This window comes from Mobula hypostoma, chromosome 5, assembly GCF_963921235.1.
Source record: "Mobula hypostoma chromosome 5, sMobHyp1.1, whole genome shotgun sequence".
Classification (NCBI taxonomy): Eukaryota; Metazoa; Chordata; class Chondrichthyes; order Myliobatiformes; family Myliobatidae; genus Mobula; species Mobula hypostoma.
Window position 1 is genome coordinate 140,697,435 of NC_086101.1, and position 19,951 is coordinate 140,717,385.

General features: G+C 42.3%; 1 protein-coding gene across 7 annotated transcripts in view; it reads right to left on the minus strand.

Moving 5' to 3' along the window:
• LOC134347046 (phosphatidylinositol 4-phosphate 5-kinase type-1 beta-like) overlaps window positions 1-19,951 on the minus strand; it is a 174,268-nt gene that overhangs the window by 91,238 nt on the left and 63,079 nt on the right. Inside the window, exon 1 of one of the 7 annotated variants that reach the window (XM_063049081.1) lies at window positions 7,927-8,042. The exons of 4 other annotated variants lie outside the window; for them this stretch is intronic. The gene's annotated coding sequence lies outside the window, so the exon portion shown is untranslated. Of the gene's footprint in view, window positions 1-85; window positions 282-811; window positions 1,079-7,926; window positions 8,043-19,951 lie in introns of those variants that run through there. 2 more of the 7 variants (XM_063049080.1, XM_063049085.1) reach the window with 2 other exon arrangements.

Consider the following 19,951-nt stretch of genomic DNA (forward strand, 5'->3'; position numbering starts at 1 on the left):
CTATGCTCCTTTCAAAGGGAGCTGTGTGTGTACACCGTGCACTGAGCATAGTTAAAATACCAATTGTGAAGATTAAATTCAGTACCTTGAAAATACCAGGCTTGCTGGAATCAGATCAGAATCACACACCAGTTCACTGGATGTGGGTATCTTTGGCAAGACCACTATTAATTGCCCCTTCAGCAGATCAGCTCGCTGGTAGAGGTCTGCTTTGATATAAAATGGAGGCCCAACCCTTGAGCAACAGGAATAAATCAGCCGAGCTCGTTTGATTTTTTTCCTGACAAAAAAAATGTGCGTGCCTGCTTTACTTACCCAACCCCCAGTCCTTCCCACTCTCCCCCTTTCACACACACACTCAATCTACCTCTCTCCACCTTTTGTCTCCTATTACATGCCTGCACAACACTGCCCAACCAGTCTGAATGGTTCCTAATCACACACACTTAACCTAAACCAGATTTGGCCCATGTAAACAGGTTCAAACAAGGTAGACAGCCTTTACTTTCAGAGGAGAGTGCAGCCTCAGCTACACTGTTGTCACACACACCCACACAGATCACACTAGAGGCAGCAGAATTCCTTCTCATAAAACGCGGCTGAAGCAGGTGAATATTTGGAACAATCCTGTGGATTGGTGGTAGCCACAACAAATAACCAGGATTATAGTATTGGTTACCATGCTGGGTTACAACTACAAGCATATTAGTCAGTGATTTGGACATGAATTTCCATACTGAACAAAACAGATATGCAGACAAGTACACAGAAACTATGAATACAGAATTTGAAAGGCTGCGTCATCACTCACCTTTGAATCTTTAAATTCATGAATGTATTTTATAATCATTTCTTCACCTGCAGCTTTTATCGGGCATACGCACCAGTAAAGAGGAACCTGCAGTTGCTTCCTGGCGTGCAGCATAGAAGGTGGCAAGCAAACAATGATGCAAATAGTTTCAGTTTGGAAAAACCTATTCACCTGCTGTGGGTGGGTCTCACTAGCATACCATAAGACTAAATGATTCTGTATGCTTCTAACATTTAACAATTTCCTTTCCAAACTACATTTTCTTTTAAACTGCAAGGAGGGCAGAGTCTTCCAATTCATTGGCATTTGTTTTACAATCAGCAAATTCCTGTCACATCTTTTGCAATCTCAGGATCTACAAGGACACATGGTAGTCACTAAAGTGGTCCCAATTTAACCGAGTTCAGAAGTGATCTCATTGGGCTTGACAGGATAGATTCAGGAAATGAAATTTTTCTGAGCTGAGATGCCCTAAAAAAAGGAATCAACTTCTCAAAGTAAGGGGTTAGCTATTCTTTATACTTTATTGTTGCCAAACAATTGATACTAGAACGTACAATCATCACAGCGATATTTGATTCTGCGCTTCACACTCCCTGGAGTACAAATCGATAGTAAATATTAAAAATTTAAATTATAAATCATAAATAGAAAATAGAAGAGGGAAAGTAAGGTAGTGCAAAAAAACCAAGAGGCAGGTCCGGATATTTGGAGGGTACAGCCCAGATCCCATTCAGGATCCGTTCAGCAGTCTTATCACAGTTGGAAAGAAGCTGTTCCCAAATCTGTCTGTACGAGTCTTCAAGCTCCTGAGCCTTCTCCCGTGGCGAAGAGGGACGAAAAGTGTGTTGGCTGGGTGGGTTGTGTCCTTGATTATCCGGGCAGCAGAAAGTGGGGAGAATGTGTTTACTCAGAGGGTTGTGAATCATTGGAATTTTCCAGAAGGTTATGGGCACTTGGTCACTGAGCAACTGACAGATATTTAGATATTAAGGTGATCTTGGGGGATAAAGGATATTGTAGAACAGTATCACCAAGGGAAAAGATCGTGAATGGGACAGAAGATAAAATGGGCCATATGTTGTTTCTTGAGCTCCTATGAGGCACTTACAAACTTACACACACTTTGAGATGGTAAGTTATGGACAGAAAGGTCCCACAAAATCAGACTGATGTTACATTACTACCTCTGATCACTGGTGCTCAGAGCTCTCATTAAAAATGTTCATCCTAAAAATTCCAAATTTTAAACAAAATTTAAGAGTGCAATTGCAGTTTGACAGCATACGCAATTATAGCACTGCCAGCGTCAGAGACCCGGAGCACCAATGCTGTTGTCCTCTGTCTGCAGATAACTCCTGAACTGAGAAGCATTCTGAGTAATTTATATTATAAATTTCCAGCCTTCACAGTCTGTACATTTACGATGCAGTTACATCAGTGAGCATTTTTAAAACACACTGAAATACTCTTGCAGCGTTGGCCATTAACGTCTCTGCTCTATTGTACCTAACCAATAGTCAAAGCATTCTAAAATAATTCAAATGATTACTAACAGAGAGACAGCCATGGCAAGCACCTGATATAGCAGTTAAAACAGAAACATCAAAGCACATAAAGAAAATCACAAGGACTGGCAGCATGAAAGATCACAGCATAAAATATCAATTATAAAATGGTGTACTCATTCTACGATAAGCTACAAAGTACAAAGGTTAACTTCCTTAAAATGTCAAGCTACAGGTACAGACTGATAAGTAGATTTAATCGTCGGGTTTTCTCAACTTACTGCTGGTTGAACACCATTTCTATGTGTAGTTTTTAAATTCAATCATTTTATTTTAAAATAGAGAATGAGGGTTTGCTGAATTTCAGCTACATTAAATATGGGGTTGCATTTATAGAAAACCTGGCACCAAATCAAAATATCCCAAATAGGTAATATCAGAGACAGCGAAGGGCATCAAAAATTACAGCGGGATCTTGATCAGCTGGGTAAATGAGCCAAGGAATGGAAAATGGAGATTAATTCAGATAAGTGCAAGATTTTGCATTTTTGGAGGTCAAGCCAGGGTAGGACTTCCACTATGAACAGCAGGGCTCTGGGTAGTGTTGTAGAACAGAGGGTACAAGGAGTGCAAGCACCTAGTTTACTGAACGTGGTATCACATGTAGACAGGGTGGTGAAGAAAGCATCTGGCACACAGGGCTTCATCAGTCAGGGCACTGACAGAAGCTGGGATGTTAGACTGCAGTTACAGAAGACATCAGCGAGGCTGCAGTGGGAATATCGTGTCCGGTTTTGGTCACCTACTATCAGAAAGATACCATTAAGATGACAAGAATGCAGAAAAGATTTACAAGGATGTTGCCAGACTGTATAGGCCATGGCTTTATCGCTTAGAGTGGCTATGCTGGGCAGGGCATGTCTCCAGGATGGAGGATCATCGCCTGCCCAAGATTTTGCTGTATGGCGAACTCTCCACTGGCCACCGTGACAGAGGGGCACCGAAGAGGTACAAGGACTCTCTGAAGAAATCCCTTGGTGCCTGTCACATTGACCATCGCCAGTGGTCTAATCTAGCCTCCGAACGCGAGGCCTGGTGACACACCATTCACTAGTCTGTCTCCTTCTTCGGGAACACACGCAAGGCTGGCATTGAGGACAGAAGGAGAAGGAGGAAGAACCGTGACACAGCAGCAATAAACCCAGAACAGAATTTCCCTTGCAGCCCGCTGTGGTCGGACCTGCCTGCCCCGTATTGGCCTCGTCAGCCACCAGCGAGCCTGGAGCAGACGTGGGCATCCCCCTTCCTAAATCTTCGTTTGCGAAGCCAAGCCATGAATGGATGAAAGTGACCATCAGGTGATCTAAATAGAAGTGCATTAAATACTGAGAAGCATGCATAGGGTGAATGTACACAGTCATTTTCCCCAGAGGAACAAGAGGGGAGAGATTTAACAGGAACCTGGGGAGGAGGGGTGGTGGAGACTTTTTCTGTGCAGAGGATGTGGGCATGTGGAATGAGGTTCCAGAGGAAGTGCTTGAAGCAGGTAAAATATGTTTGAGTAACCAAATAGATAGGAAAGGTTTAGAGGTATATGGATCAAACATGGACAATTGGAACTAGTTTAGATGGGCATCTTGTCAGATGGGCCAAAAGGCCTGTATCAATGTTGTACGAATAAATTCTTTAGAACCAATTAAATTCTTTCGGAGCACATCAATAGTGGAATGTATTATGTTTTGTACCTTCAAAATTCAAAGGAAGACACAGGACTGGGAATACAGGTCTAATTTCATGTTTACTTTAAGCGAGGTGCACATGTATCATACGTATGCAACTCACATTTATACATATAACTCCTAATTACTTAAATGAAGAATGCTTAATATATACACACACATACAAACACATACACAAGATTACACATATATTACTTAAATATTAAATACTCAATAGCACATGGTAGGTGCACCAACACACACAAAATGCTGGAGCAACTCGGTTCTTCCAGCATTTTACATGCATTGCTTAGATTTCCGGCATCTGCAGATTTTCTCTTGCTGTGGTAAGTACACCAACCGATTTCCACACAGCAAGCTCCCACAAACATCAAGTTAAAAACCAGATCATCTACTTCCTTTGGAGTTTGTGAAGATTCAGTATGACATCTAATACTTTGACAAACTTCTATAGACGCACGGTGGATAGTATATTGACTGGCTGCATCACAGCCGGGTATGGAAATGCCAATGCCCTTGAATGGAAAATCCGACAAAAAGTAGCGGCTACAGCCCAGTCCATCATGGGTAAAGCTCTTCGCACTGTTGAGCACATCTACATGGAGCATTGTCGCAAGAAAGCATCAGGGATCCCCACCACCCAGGTCATGCTCTCTTATCACTGCTGCCATCCTGGAAGCTATAGGATCCTCATTGCTCACAGCACCAGGTTCAGGAACAGTCATTACCCCTCAACCATCAGGCTTGTCAATGAAAGGGGTTAACTTCACTCAACTTCACTTGTTTCATTACTGAAGTGTTCCCACAACTTACGAACTCACTTTCAATGACTCTTCATCTTTCATGTTCTCAATATTTATTGACTTATTATTTCTTTTTGCATTTATAGTTTCTTTCACCTTGTCTGCTAGAGCAACCTCATGTCTTCTTTTCTCATTTCCTTCTTAAGCACCTTATTTCTTACACTCCTTAAGTACCTCATTTATTCCTGCCTGCTTATACCTACTATGCACCTCCTTCTTCTTACGAAGTACAACTTTGCCAGAAAATAACCTGCCCAATTTCCGTACCATCAAAATTGCCCTTTCTCCAATTTAGGATTTCAACCCAAGGACCTCACCTATCCTCTTCCAAAATTACCTCGAAACTAATAGCATTATGATCACAAGATGCAAAGTGTTCCTCTACACAAACTTTTATCATTAGCCTTGTCTCATTCACTAATAAGATGCATTTGACAAATACTTTCACATCCATCTGTGGGAGTCCCAGTCAATATGCAGAAGGATGTAATCAGCTACTATCATAACATTACATTTCTTGCAATAGTCTGTGAGCTCTCTACAAATTTGTTCCTCTAAATCCCGCAGACTGTTGAGTGGTCTATAATATAATCCCATTACCATAGTCAAACCTTTCTTATTCCTCAGCTCTTCCCATAGAGCCTCAATAGACAAGCAGTAACTGAACAACGGTATGACATTTTCCCTGAGTAGTAATGCCATCCACCCAACTTTAATCCCTCCCTCAGAATATTGGGCTGCCAGCCCTGCCCATCTGTAACCAAGACTCAATAATGGCTATAATGTCATAATTCCATTTGGTGATATATTCCCTAATCTCTTCCGCCTCTGCATATACTCCTTGCACTGAAATATGTGCAACTCAGAGCATTGGTCCCACCATGCTCAACCTTTTAATTCCCGACTTTGTATGCAAGCTTAACAACAATTTTCTTCACAACTATTCCACTGACTGTTCTGACACTCTAGTTCCAACCCCCCTGGAGCTCTAGTTTAACCCTCCCCCCTCCACCCCTTGTGCAGCACTAGCAACTAGCAAACCTTCCTGTGAGGATATTAGTCCCCCTCCAGTTCAGGTGCAAACTGCCTCTTCGGTACAGGTCCCACCTTCCCTGGAAGAGTCCAATGAACCAAGAATCTGAAGCCCTCTCTCCTGCACCAACTCCTTAGCCACATGTTAAACTGCATGATCTTCCCATTTCTGGCTTCACTATCACGTAGCATAGGTAGCAATCCTGAGATCACAACCCTGAAGACCTTGCCCTTTAATTTAGCACACAACTCCTTGAACTCACTTTCCAGGACCTCTTTGCCCATCCTATCCATGTCATTCACACTGACGTGGACCACAACATCTGGCTGCTCACGCTCCCACTTAAGAATGCTGTGCGTTCAATCCGAGATGTCTCTGATCCTGGTACCCAGGAGGCAACAAGCCATCCTGGAATCTCATTCTCCTTTCTCTTCCCCTAACCAACAAATCCCCTATCATTACAGCTCACCTCTTCTCTCCCCTTCCCTTCTGAGCTACAAAGCCAGATGCAGTGCCACAGATCTGACCATTGTGGCTTTTCTCTACGAGGTCATCACCCCAACAGTATCCAAAGCAGTACACCTATTGCTGAGGGGAATGGCCACAGGGTACTCTGCTCTGGCTTCCTATTCTCTTCCCCCACTCCCTTCTGTCAGTCACCCAGTTACCCATCTTCTTCATGTTTGGTGTAATTACCTCCCTGCATGCCCTGTCTATCAACCCTTCAGCCTCCCAAATGATGCAGAGTTCATCCAATTCCACCTTCAATTCCTTAACATGCTCTGTTAGACACTACAGCTGGATGCACTTCTTGCATTCAAGGACACTAGAGATCTCCCTACCTTCCCACATCCTCCAAGAGCATTAAACTATCCTGACTGGCATCGCCACTGCTCTATATGTGGAATAAGAAAGAAAGATAGAAAAAATAAATAATGAAAAAAAATCTACCTACAGCCTACATCTTTCCTCACCAAAGCTTCGACGAGCCAAAAGCTCAACTTCCCAGGCCAACACTGGCCCACTTACACTATGGCCACTCTGCTTAAACCTGACTCCTTTTTAATTAGGCTCAGTGCCTAATTAGGCCGGCTGGTGGCGCAGTGAGATCAGCGCCGGACCCAGAGTTCGAATCTCGGTCAGGCCACCCCGAGCACACTTTCCATCTGTGCCGGGTTGAGTGTCGAGCTAGTCACTCGGCCTCAAAAAATACAAGGGTCGAGTCAGGAACGTTCATAATGTGGCCCGATCCTGACACCATGTGCCAGACAAGAATGGCTGAATGTCTGGTACGACACGCTTTTAAAAAAAAGTGCCCAATTTTGTGCAAGTCAATGTCGCCTCCGGACTGTGGCAAGCAAAACGTCATCTGAGCATCTACTTTTTAAAAATCAAGCAGCTAGAACACACTGCATTAAAAGGTACTGCAAATACATTCGATAACAGCTCTTAAAAGAAAATTAGATAAACACCTGAAAAGGGGAAATTTACTGAGCTACAGAATAAAAGGAAATGGAGTGGGAGTGATTATATTGCTTTTAGAAGAGTCAGTACATGCACAATAGGCTGAAAGACCACCACGACTCCATCAGTGCTTGAAAAAAATGCCTCATCACACTGCACAATGTTAATGTACGTAATCATTTCTGGTTTACTCATTTTCTGATGCAAGGCTAAATTAAGAACATATGAAACTGTAGCAGGATTGGACTGCTCAGCCTCCTTGCCAGCTCTGCCTTTCACTAATATCACTGTCGATCTTTTAGCACTGTGCCACTTTTCTGGGTTCACCCCAATATCTCTTGATTCCTGTCAATCCCACCTTTCAATATACGGTATCTTCTCCCCTTTGGTAAAGAATTCCAAAGACTCACCACTCACTGGCTGAAGAAATTTCTTCTCATCTGTTTAGACCAGCAAACCGAGTTCAAACTCAAATGGATTAGTGTAATACGGTGAACATGAACTAACCCAAATTCCTTTGCAGTTCAAACTCAAGTGGATTACTGCAGTACGGTGAATATGAACTCACCCAAATTCCTTCACAGGAAGACCATCATGCACTGGGAACATCCAGTAATGTAATGCTACAAGTTAAGACGACTAAAACACACCATCTTTAAGGAAGGTACAAGTGGTATTAAAAATATAGATAGCCAATCTGTGAAAATTACATCATCACCCTGGTCGTCATCAGTAATTTCAACCGCACCTCCCAAACCTTTTACCTACATTCCTGGAAGTACGAGGTCAGCAGGTACATGGAATGCCACCACTTGTGAGTTTCCTTTCATGTTTAACGTCACTTGGTAATATGTCTGCCACTCCTGCGAATTTCCTACACTACAGCACTGAGGGAGAACCTTCAAATCAGACGACAGCAGTTCAAGGAGATAGATCACAACCACCTTCTCAAAGGCATTTAAAATTGGGTAATAAAAAAAAAACCCTGTATTTTCAACTCCTCCAAAATATTCACATTAATTCCTGATCCTAGAACAGTACTGTTTACAATCTGAATAATTAAATGAGTCAGACTTGATAGTATGTTAGTTACACGATTCAAATTCCACACCCAATTCAAGATTTCCTATAAACTATTTTTCCTTCCTCATTTCTTTTGTGCTGAGCACTAGCCATCAGGAACAGAATCATACAGCATAAAAGCAAGCCACTCTATCCATGCAATCTACACAAATATCATTTTCCCACATTAGGTTTTTAGCCTACTCAGCTCTGGCAACTCAAATTCCACATTCAAGTGCTTATGGTACCTGAAATTATTTTTACAATGTAAATCATTTCCTGGACATTGCAATTTTATATGACATCAGTAGAAATTGAATCAAGAAACTCTAAGATTCAAAGTACATTTATTACCACTCCACCAGCCTCTGCATCCAGCACATAATTCTCTGGAACTCCCAGCATCTCCAACAGGATCCCACCACCAATCACATCTTTCCCTCCCCCTCCCCACTTTCTGCTTTCCGCAGGAATCGCTTCCGACATGACCCCCTTTTCTCTCACTTATCCTTGCAAGTGAAACAAGTGCTACCACTGTCAATACCCTCCTCTCTTACTGCCATTCAGGGCCCCAAACAGTCCTTCCAGGTGAGGCGACACTTCACTTGTGAGTCTGTTGGGATCATATACTGAGTTCAGTGCTCCCGATGTGGTCTCCTGTATATCTGTGAGACCTGATGTAGATTGGGAGACTGCTTCGCCAAGCACCTACGCTTCATCTGCCAAAAGAAGCAGGATCTCCCAGTAGCCACCCATTTAAATTCCACTTCCCATTCCCATTCTGACATGTCAGTCCATGGCCGCCTCCACTGTCGTAATGAGGCCACACTCAGGTTGGAGGAACAACACCTTATATTCTATCTGGATAGCCTCCAACCCAATGGCACGAACATCAATTTCTCGAACTTCCGGTAATGCCTCCCTCCCTTCACCATTCCCCATCCCCTTTTCCCTCTCGCACCTCATCTCCTTGCCTGCCCATCACCTCCTTCTGGTGCTCTTCCGCCCTTTTTTTTTCTTCCATGGCCTTCTGCCCTCTGCCCTCTGTCAGGCTCCCCCTTTTCCAGCCCTGCATCCCTTTCAACAATCAGCTTCCCAGCTATTTACTTCACCCTCCTGGTTTCACCTATCACCTTGTTTCTCTCTCCCGCCTACCTTTTAAATCTATTCATCTTTCTTTCTCCAATCCTGCTAAAGGGTCTCAGCCCGAAATGCCGACTGTACTCTTTTCCATAGATATTGCCTGGCCTGCATTTTGCTGTGTGTCACATTTATTATCAAATTATGTTTGCAGTATACAACCCTGAGATTCATCTGCCCCACAGACAGTCACGAAACAAAGAAAACCATGGAACCCGTTCAAAGAGAAACCATTCATCCCACCTCAATATGCAAAAAAAAACAAATCGCGCAAATGGCAACAAAGAGGGAAAAACACAGAATGTAAAACACAAAAATCAAACACTCCATACATATACAGCTCAGTGTTTGTTATCTGCAGGCCGCCCCGATCAAAATTTGCCCAAAATAGCATTAAAAAAAGAGGAGCAGAAACCAGAGGCACATAATGTGAATTAGAACCGAATCTACAAACCGTGTCAATTAACCCTTGCCGAACACTTAGAAGTACTGCATGAGAGAGACACAGAAAGAGAGAGACCACATGCAGGCGCCTTCCTCCAGTGGTAGTGAATGAAAGGCTGGCAGACAGCGTTGAACAACCCCCTTGCCCCCTCGCCTTCTGCACTTGCCTCAATGATGCCAACCTTCCTTAGTGCTTTAAATCGATGGTTTATGGGCACAGTTCACATTCCAGACAGTTGGGTACAAATAAATCCATGTTCACAATATACGTAGTACTAACAAAATGCTGCATTATCAAAGATGCTGGCTTTTGATATCATGACATCTCATATGAGATGACGTGTCTTTCAAATGAGACAAGGAAGTCCAAAGGAGATATAGTATGTATAACCCCACAGAGTGCTGGGTGCCTGGAAAATGCTGGGATGGAGTTGGATAAACTGGAAGAGCCTGACAGGTTCTTTGATTGGTACATGAATAAAGGAAATGGAGAGAATGGACGATGTACAAGTAGAAAGAATTAGGTGCCATTAGAATTAGAATCAGGATCAAGTTTAGTATCACTGACATATGTCATGAAATGTTTGTGCCAGCAATGCATAATAATCAAATTAAATAAGTCGTGCAAAAAGAGGAAGAAAAATACTAAGGTAGTGTTCATGGATTCATTGCCTATGCAGAAATGTGATGACAGAGGGGAAGCTGTTCCTGAAATGTTGAGTGTGTGTCTTCAGGTTCCTGTACCCCTACTCGAAGGTAGTAATGAGAAGAGGGCACGTCCTGGGTAATGGAGTCCTTATTGATGGGTGCCGCATTTTGATGCTGGGGAGGCTAGTGCCCATGAAAAAAAGCTAATTGAGTTTACAGCTTTCTGCAGATTTTTCCAATCCGGTGCAGTGGCCTCTCCACATCAGACAGTGATGCATCCAGTTAGAAAGCTTTTCATGGTACATCTGTAGAAATCTGCAAGTGTCTTTGGTGACATACCAATTCTCCGTAAACTCCTAATGAAATATAGCCTCTGTTGTTCCTCAGAAACATAGAAAACCTACAGCACAATACAGGTCCTTCAGCCCATGAAGCTATGCCGAATATGTCCTTACCTTAGAAATTACCTAGGGTTACCCATAACCCTCTATTTTTCTAAGCTCCATGTACCTGTCCAGGAGTCTCTTAAAAGACCCTATCGTATTTGCCTCCACCACCGTCGCCGGCAGCCCATTCCATGCACTCACCACTATCTGTGTAAAAAAACTTACTCCTGACATCTCCTCCATGCACCTTAAAACTATGCCCTCTTGTGCCAGCCATTTCAGCCCTGGGAAAAAGCCTCTGACTATCCACACGTCAATGCCTCTCATCATCTTATACACCTCTATCAGGTCACCTCTCATCCTCCGTCGCTCCAAGGAAAAAAGGCCGAGTTCACTCTACCTATTCTCATAACGCAACATCCTTGTAAATCTCCTCTGCACCCTTTCTGTGGTTTCCACATCCTTCCTGTAGTGAGGCGACCAGAACTGAGCACAGTACTCCAAATGGGGTCTGACCAGGGTCCTATATAGCTGCAACATTACCTCTTGGCTCTTAAACTCAATCCCACGATTGAGGAAGGCCAATGCACCGTACGCCTTCTTAACCACAGAGTTAACTTGCACAGCAACTTTGAGTGTCCTATGGACCCGGACCCCAAGATCCATCTAATCCTCCACACTGCCAAGAGTCTTTGTAATTGCATCAATATGTTGTCCTTAGACTAGATCCTTAGAATAGATCCTCAGATGCTGACACCCAGGAACTTTAAACTGCTCACTCCTTCCACTTCTAATCCCTTGGCGAGGATTGGTTTGTGTTGCCTTGACTTCCCCTTCCTGAAGCCCACAATTAATTCCCTGGTCTTACTGACATTGAATGCAAGGGTGTTGTTGTGACACCTCACAACTAGCTAATCTATCTCATTCCTGTACATCTCATCACCATTTGAAATTCTGCCAACGATAGCTGTCAGCAAACTTGCAGATGCAATTTGAGCTGTGCATAGCCACACAATCATGGGTTAGAGAGAGTACAGCAGTGAACTAAGCACAGATCCTTGGGTGCCCCACTGTTGATTGTCACCGAGGAGGAGATGTTATTTCAAATCCGCACAGATTGTGGTCTCCTGTGAGGAAGTCAAGGATCCAGTTGTAGAAGGAGGTACAAAGGCCCAGGTTTTGGAGCTTGTTGATTAGAACTGAGAGTGTGATTGTGTTGAATGCTAGGCTGTTGTTAATAAACCGAAGCTTGACTGCAGGTATTACTGTTGACCAGGTGATCCAATTCTGAGGAGACAGCCAGCGAGATCACATCATTAATTAGCGTAATTAATTCAGTGCAACATTATGGGCCAAAGAGCTTGTTTCTGTGCTGTACTGTCTATGTTCTTAACAGCAAGTGAGTTTTCCCTGGTTTTGTGTCCAATGCTCATACCCCAATAATCAACACCAAAATAGAGCCAAGTTGTCCTGGGGATATTCCTTTGTATAAATGGGTTGCTACTCTTCCGACATTTTTGCAATGACATTGCTAGAAAATGCTCCAATGGCAGTTAAATACTTAGGAGATTCCAATGTTATCAGAAGTGCTATGGAAGTGAAAATTCATTTTTTCTTTTCATCGTCCCCACTCACCCAAGGATAATTGTTATCAAACTCAGTACCAGTGCAACCCAAGGCTATCATTTGTTTCAGAAGAGAGCAGAAATGAATGAGATGCAAATCATAGCATTGGACTCAATCTGATGATGATTTGGGGGCAGACATAAGCTAAAATTGTCCTCCCTAAATCAGCAAATGTCCCCATGATTCATTCTGTAGAGCAACAGCAACAGATTCAGAATAATTGTTATTGCCCAGCACATGTAGCTATTTATACAATTCATAGTCATCTTATTGACCCAATGCAAATTAAAGCTCTGAATTGACACTGATCACATTATCATATGACATGGTGCAAGTACATTAATAAATATTGTTGCTCCATTTGAAGTTTCTATTGAATGCCTTGTGGCAACTTAAGAAAAACTCTGCAGTTGGTTTCAATTATATGCATTAACACTGCTGGGCAACTTATTTCATTCTCAGACCTAGCTTTCAGCTTCCTGGTACTAATTAAACTTCTCACTTAGGTAACTAAACTAGCTAATTTCACCTAGTCTTAGATTCTGGAGAAACCTGCAGGGTAGATGCTGAGAGATCGCTTCTACTGATTAGAGCTTCTGGAACTATGAAGCCATTTAATTAGAAAAATTTACTTCATTCAGGAGAGTTGTGAATCTTTGAAATTTTCTTCCTTAGGCGGCTGTGAAAAGGAGGGGTTGACATGAAGAGCACTGAGATAGATTTAGCTTTTACATTTTGTAATTACCTTTATACCAATGCTATTACCACTTTACTACCTATTTGGATGCATCACAACTTGTTGTGGCAACTGCTCTACCCAAGACCACGAGAAACTGTAGACAGTTGTGGGCACAGCTCAGTCCATCTTGAAAACCAGCCATGGCATCTTTCTGCACTTCTTGCTGCCTCAATAAAGCAGCCAAAATAATTAAAGATCACTCCCACATGTCATTCTCTCATACCATCCCCTCCCTACGCGCTGTCAGGCAGAAGATACAAAACCCTGAGAGCATGTTCAAATTTAATTATCATTCAACGACATACGAATATAGCCAAGTAAAACAGCATTCCTTCAGGGCCAAGGCTTAAAACACTTTAGCAGCAACACACAGCAGATGGCATAAATAGCACATATGGTTATGATTTCAGGGAAAAAAAGTCACAATGAAACAAAGTAATATATTCTAAGTTCCTGAGTGCATGACTGTAGATTGTCCTGGTCCCGCCGGTTCTTCCACCGAGCAAACACTGGAGAGCAGCACCAATGGGAGGGGCCAGCCACAAACCAGTGTGGATTCCCCAGAGCCTCAGCTCGTTTCCACACTGCCTTGGCTCTCCTCCCCTAGGCAACTGCAATAGGCGTCCTCGTGGCTGCAAACGGGCTCGGCAATGAACCAGTGCACCAAAATTGCAGTATTCTATGTTACCAATGTCCAACAGGGTCCTGCGATTGCATTAAGATCATCCAAGACAATCACTTGCACTGCGCATTGTCCAACAAGTCCAGGTAACAGAACACAATTGTATGCAGTAAAACCAGCTCCATTGCTATCAAGCAACTCGCTGATGAGATAGTCTGCAGTACTTGACGTTTTTAGTGTCGTGATCATAAAAAAGATGTACAAGACAAATACACTTTTGATTGGATCTGGAGTGGCCACTGCATCCGAGCACTCCACCTTACACGAAACAAGTAATCACTAGGCTCATGGTTAGGTTCGATCCCACTCTTTTAAGGTAATGTGAATGGACCTCTTGTATGAATATAAAGGACTCTCTACCTCACTACCTACCTTCTCATGGCCTTGCACCTTATTGACTGCTTGCACTACACTTGTTGTGCAAGTGTAACATGATTTTCTGCATTCTGTTATTGTTTTTTCCCTTTGTACTACCTCAAGGTACTGATGTGATGAAATGATCAGTTTGGATGGCAAGTAAAATGTTTTCATTGTAGCTGGGTAAATGTGACAGTAATAAACCAACTACACATTACCAAAAGTAATGCACTTTATTATTACTCCCATCAAAGTTGTTGGTGAACGCAGCAGGCCAGGCAGCATTGTAGGAAGAGGTGCAGTCGAAGTTTCAGGACGAGACCCTTCAGGGCCTCGGCCTGAAACGTCGACTGCACCTCTTCCTACAGATGCTGCCTGGCCTGCTGCGTTCACCAGCAACTTTGATGTGTGTTGCTTGAATTTCCAGCATCTGCAGAATTCCTGTTGTTTGCGTTATTATTATTCCCTCTGGCTTTCAGTGCTTGCTTTGGTAGACTGGCAAGTCTTTGGTAGACTGGCAAGTCTTTGGTAGACTTGCATTGAACTGCTGCTGCTAAGTTAACAAGTTTCACGACACATGCTGGTGAGAATAAGCCTGATTCTGACATGTTTGACTTCACAAATTTCCAGCAATTGGACCACAATATCAGAATTCATTTGAGATGATTAACCATTTCTCTGTGATGCTAAACAACATCTTCTTGAGAATGGCCATCCAATGGCCAGCCAAGGGAACTACAGGCAGTGAGGTTGAGGTAAATGTACAAAGCAGAAAAAATAGAAGCATTTGCTGAAAGGACGAGGTGAAGAGGGATGGGAGGAGACCTGTGTGTAAACACCAATAAGGACTGATTGGGCAGAATGGTTCATTTCTATGCTATAAATACTATGCAATTCAACACTCACTGAAAATTAAGATTCTCTGTTGTGTGTCTCAAAAGTGTGCAACATGGTAGACACCTGATCAGTACATCATTTTATTGGTCAAGTGTACTACAATTATGGTTAATGTACAAATGCTATTGAAAAGATTAAGGATAAAAATGGGGGAAACCAAAATCCAATGTCAATTTAGTAAGTGTCCTGGAGGCACTGGTCCGTTCTGTTAAAGTATCTGCAACCAAGGAAATGCTCTTTAATTGTAGAGTCTGTTATGATTGCAGAAACATGACAGGCAATTTATACACACCAAGCATTAAACATTTAACCAGAGGAAGCACAAGGAACCCGTTTCTCAGTGTATTTGGAGAACATGCCACAGTATTTGAAAGGGGTTTCCATGAAATGCAGCACTTCTATTGGTGGGGTCATCCCTCATCATTCACTTGTGTTAACTTAGATTTTAGTATCTAAATTTCTAAAATATGTCAGAACGTGTGACGAACTTGAAAGAACTATTGGAAAATGATGTGAATAGTATTGAAGGCAAGTGCCTGGAAGCAGCTCTTGTACAAGATGGGGAGTTTGAACTACATGTGCTTCAAATGCAAGTATCAGCAAAAATAAGAAAGCAAACGTTCGTAAAACACACAAAATGCTGGAGGTACTCAGCAGGTTAGGCAGCATCCATGGAAATGAATATACAGTCGATGTTTTGTGCCGAAGCTCTTCTTTAGGACTGGAAAGGAAAGGGAATGATGCCATTATAAAAAGGTGGGGGTGGAGGGGGAAGGAGGATAGCTGGAAGGTGATAGGTGAAACCAGGAGAGGAACGAATCTGAATCTGAAAGGAGTGGAGAGGAGAGTGGACCATAGGAGAAAGGGAAGGAGGAGTACCAGGGGATGGTGACTGTATATGGATATGAAAGATTCTAAGCTTTTTAATCAAGCTGTTAATGGAAACTGATCACAAGCTCCTAAAGCAAAACTGTAATAAGAGAGGTCATATAGACCAGAAAGATAATTTGAACTTTAGGGTTATGATTTTACACTGCAATACAAAACAGAAAAATAAAGTGTCACCAGATGCATTATCTTAAGTAACACTGTAATGGAAACACACAAGTTTAGCACACTAGGTATGAAGATACTCTACTTGGTTAATCTGACACCAAAACAAAGATAGCGTGGTTGCTATAGTTTTATTTACAAGTGTTATTGTAAGATTAAGGGAGGAACTCGGTATGTTGTTACATGTAAGCATATAATTTGCAGTTGTGTGCCTTATCACTCATTGCAACCCCAAATTCTAAGGACTGAATGCATATTGTATCACACAGCCAGTGCCTGGCAGAGAGATTAAATAAATATTGAAACAGAGATTGGGGCCTGTTATTCTAGTTAATAAACAGTGCATTGGAAATGAAAAAGTTGTAACCCATTTCAAAGTTCAAAATAAATTAATTATCTAAGTACATATATGCCACCGTAGACAACACAGAAGTTTATTTTCGTGTGGATTTTCAGAGTAGATACAAAAAACATAACAGAATCAATGAAAGACCATACCCAACAAGATTGACAAACACGCAATGTGCAACAGCTAACCTGTGCAAATACAAAGAGTGAAGAAATAATAATGATAAATACGTGATAAATATTGAGAACATGAGATGAAGAGTCCTTGAAAGTAAGTCTATACGTTGTGGGAACAGTGTGGTGACGGAATGAGTGAAGTTATCCCCTTTGGGTTCAAGAACCTGATGATTGAGGAGTAATAACTGTTCCTGACCTGGTGGTGTGGTTCCTAAGGCTCCAATACTTCCTTCCCGATGGCATCAGTGAGAAGAGAGCATGGTTTGGATGGTGGATGTCCTTGATGATGGATCCTCCCTTCCTGCAACAGCACTTCATGTGGATGTGCTCAAAGGTGGGGAGGGCTTTACCCGTGACCCATCGGACTGTATCTACTACTTTTTGTAGGCTTTTCCATTCAAGAGCATTGGTGTTTCCATACCAGGCCATGATGCAACTAGTCAATAAACTCTTCACCTAACATCTATTAAAGCTTGTCAAAGCTTTAGATGACATGCTGGATCTTCACAAATGTCTAAGAAAGTAGAAGCACTGCTGTGTTTTCTTTATAACTGAACTTATTTCCTGGTCCCGGACACATTTTCTGAAACGGTAACCCCAAGGAATTTAACGTTGCTGATGCTCTCTACCTCTGATCCTCTGATGAGGACTGGATCAGATCTTTGGTTACCTTCTGATGTCAAAAATCAACTCCTCGCTCTTGCTGACATTGAGTGACAGGTTGTCATTGTGGCACCACTCAATCTCCCACCTATATGCTGATCCATCACCAGCCTTGATTCGGTCAATGATAGTGGTGTCATTAGCAAACTTAATTATGGTATTGGAGCTATACTTAGCCACACAGTCACAAGTATAAAGTGAGTAGAGCAGGGGCTAGACACAGCCTTGTGGTACACCTGTGCTGATGGTGATTGCAGAGGAGATGTTGTTGCAAATCCAAACTGACTGGGATCTACAAGTGTGGAAATTGAGGATACAGTTGAACAAGGAGTTATCAAGGCCCAACTCTTATTGATTAGCTGCAGTCACTGTACAGCATCCTGATATATGCACTTACACTGTCCAGATGCTCCAGCATTGAGTGAAGAGCCAATGAAATGACATCTGCTGTTGATCTATTATGACAGTAGGCAAATTGGAGTGGATCCAAGCTGTTCCTCAGGCAGAAATTGATATATTTCATTACCTACCTCTCAAAATACTTCATCACAGTAGATTTAAGTGCTACCGGATGATATTCATCTTATAAAAGATTTACAGCAACTTTTAGATATTACAGCGTCTCGGTGTTTCACTGGATTATTGTCACACAAACCTGAGAAGGAACTACATTGAAGATACCAGGTTAAATGGGAAGAGGCTCAGAGAAAGATGGAGGTTTTAAGGAGTAAAAAAAATATTAAAACTCAGAATGCTGAAAATCTGAAACAGAAGCCAAAATTGCTAGAAATATGCAGCAGGCCAGGGAGTATCTGAAAAGAGAGAAAGTAAGTTAGCATTTCAGGTTGATTATCTTACATCATCTTTTCTGGTGAAAGGTCACCAACCAGAAATATTAACTCTGCTGATCTCTCCACAGACGCTGCATGATTTGCTGAGAGTTTGCTGATGCTGGCTTTAACGGCATCTTAGAGGGAAGAAAGGATCACTTCTAGTCATAGTCATACTTTATTCATCCCGGGGGAAATTGGTTTTCGTTACAGTTGCACCATAAATAATAAATAGTAATAGTAATATTACTATTAGTAAACAGTAAATAGTAATAGTCATAGAAATAATAACTAGTAATAGAATAGTAATAGAAAATAGTAATAAATAGTTAATTAGTAATATGTAAATTATGCCAGTAAATTATGAAATAAGTCCAGGACCAGCCTATCCGCTCAGGGTGTCTGACCCTCCAAGGAAGGAGTTGTAAAGTTTGATGGCCACAGGCAGGAATGACTTCCTATGACGCTCTGTGCTGCATCTCGGAGGAGTGAGTCTCTGGCTGAATGTACTCCTGTGCCCACCCAGTACATTATGTAGTGGATGGGAGACATTGACCAAGATGGCATGCAACTTAGACAGCATCCTCTTTTCAGACACCACCGTCAGAGAGTCCAGTTCCATCCCCACAACATCACTGGCCTTACGAATGAGTTTGTTGATTCTGTTGGTGTCTGCTACCCTCAGCCTGCTGCCCCAGCACACAACAGTAAACATGATAGCACTGGCCACCACAGACTCGTAGAACATCCTCAGCATCATCCGGCAGATGTTCAAGGACCTCAGTCTCCTCAGGAAATAGAGACGGCTCTGACCCTTCTTGTAGACAGCCTCAGTGTTCCTAGACCAGTCCAGTTTATTGTCAATTCATATCCCCAGGTATCTGTAATCCTCCACCATGTCCACACTGACCCCCTGGATGGAAACAGGGGTCACTGATACCTTAGCTCTCCTCAGGTCTACCACCAGCTCCTTATTTTTTTTCACATTAAGCTGCAGATAATTCTGCTCACACCATGTGACAAAGTTTCCTACCGTAAAGAATCTGAGAAGAATATCAAAGAAATCCTTACAGCAGAAGTTAACTTCCCTATCCACTAGAGAGGTTGCCAGCTTCCAGTGCACACTTGACTTTGTCTGCAAATACCCCAACCCAGAGCGCTGTTGGCTTCCCAACACATTCTCCTTCTGATGACCTGCCTCTTGCAACTCTGCTGCAAAGTGAGCAGGCTTCTCAAAACTGATTAGGATACTTCATAGCTGAGCGTCACGTAGACATCCACATACTTCAATTTATGCTTAAAGCAAGACAAAAAGTAAAAGCATACATTATAAATTTTACTTTTTTGGATTACTACAGAATCCTGTAGTTTGATTACTAATTCTGAGACTATAACAGCTACCCTGAAATATTGGCAATCACAGTCAGTGGTGGCCAAGCTCCTGGTTGAGTTAACATTTTGATTGATTGCAGTGATGAAACCCATTTAAAATAATCAGTGCACTGTTATGATGCTCAAAATCTCTCGACAGAGATGTGATT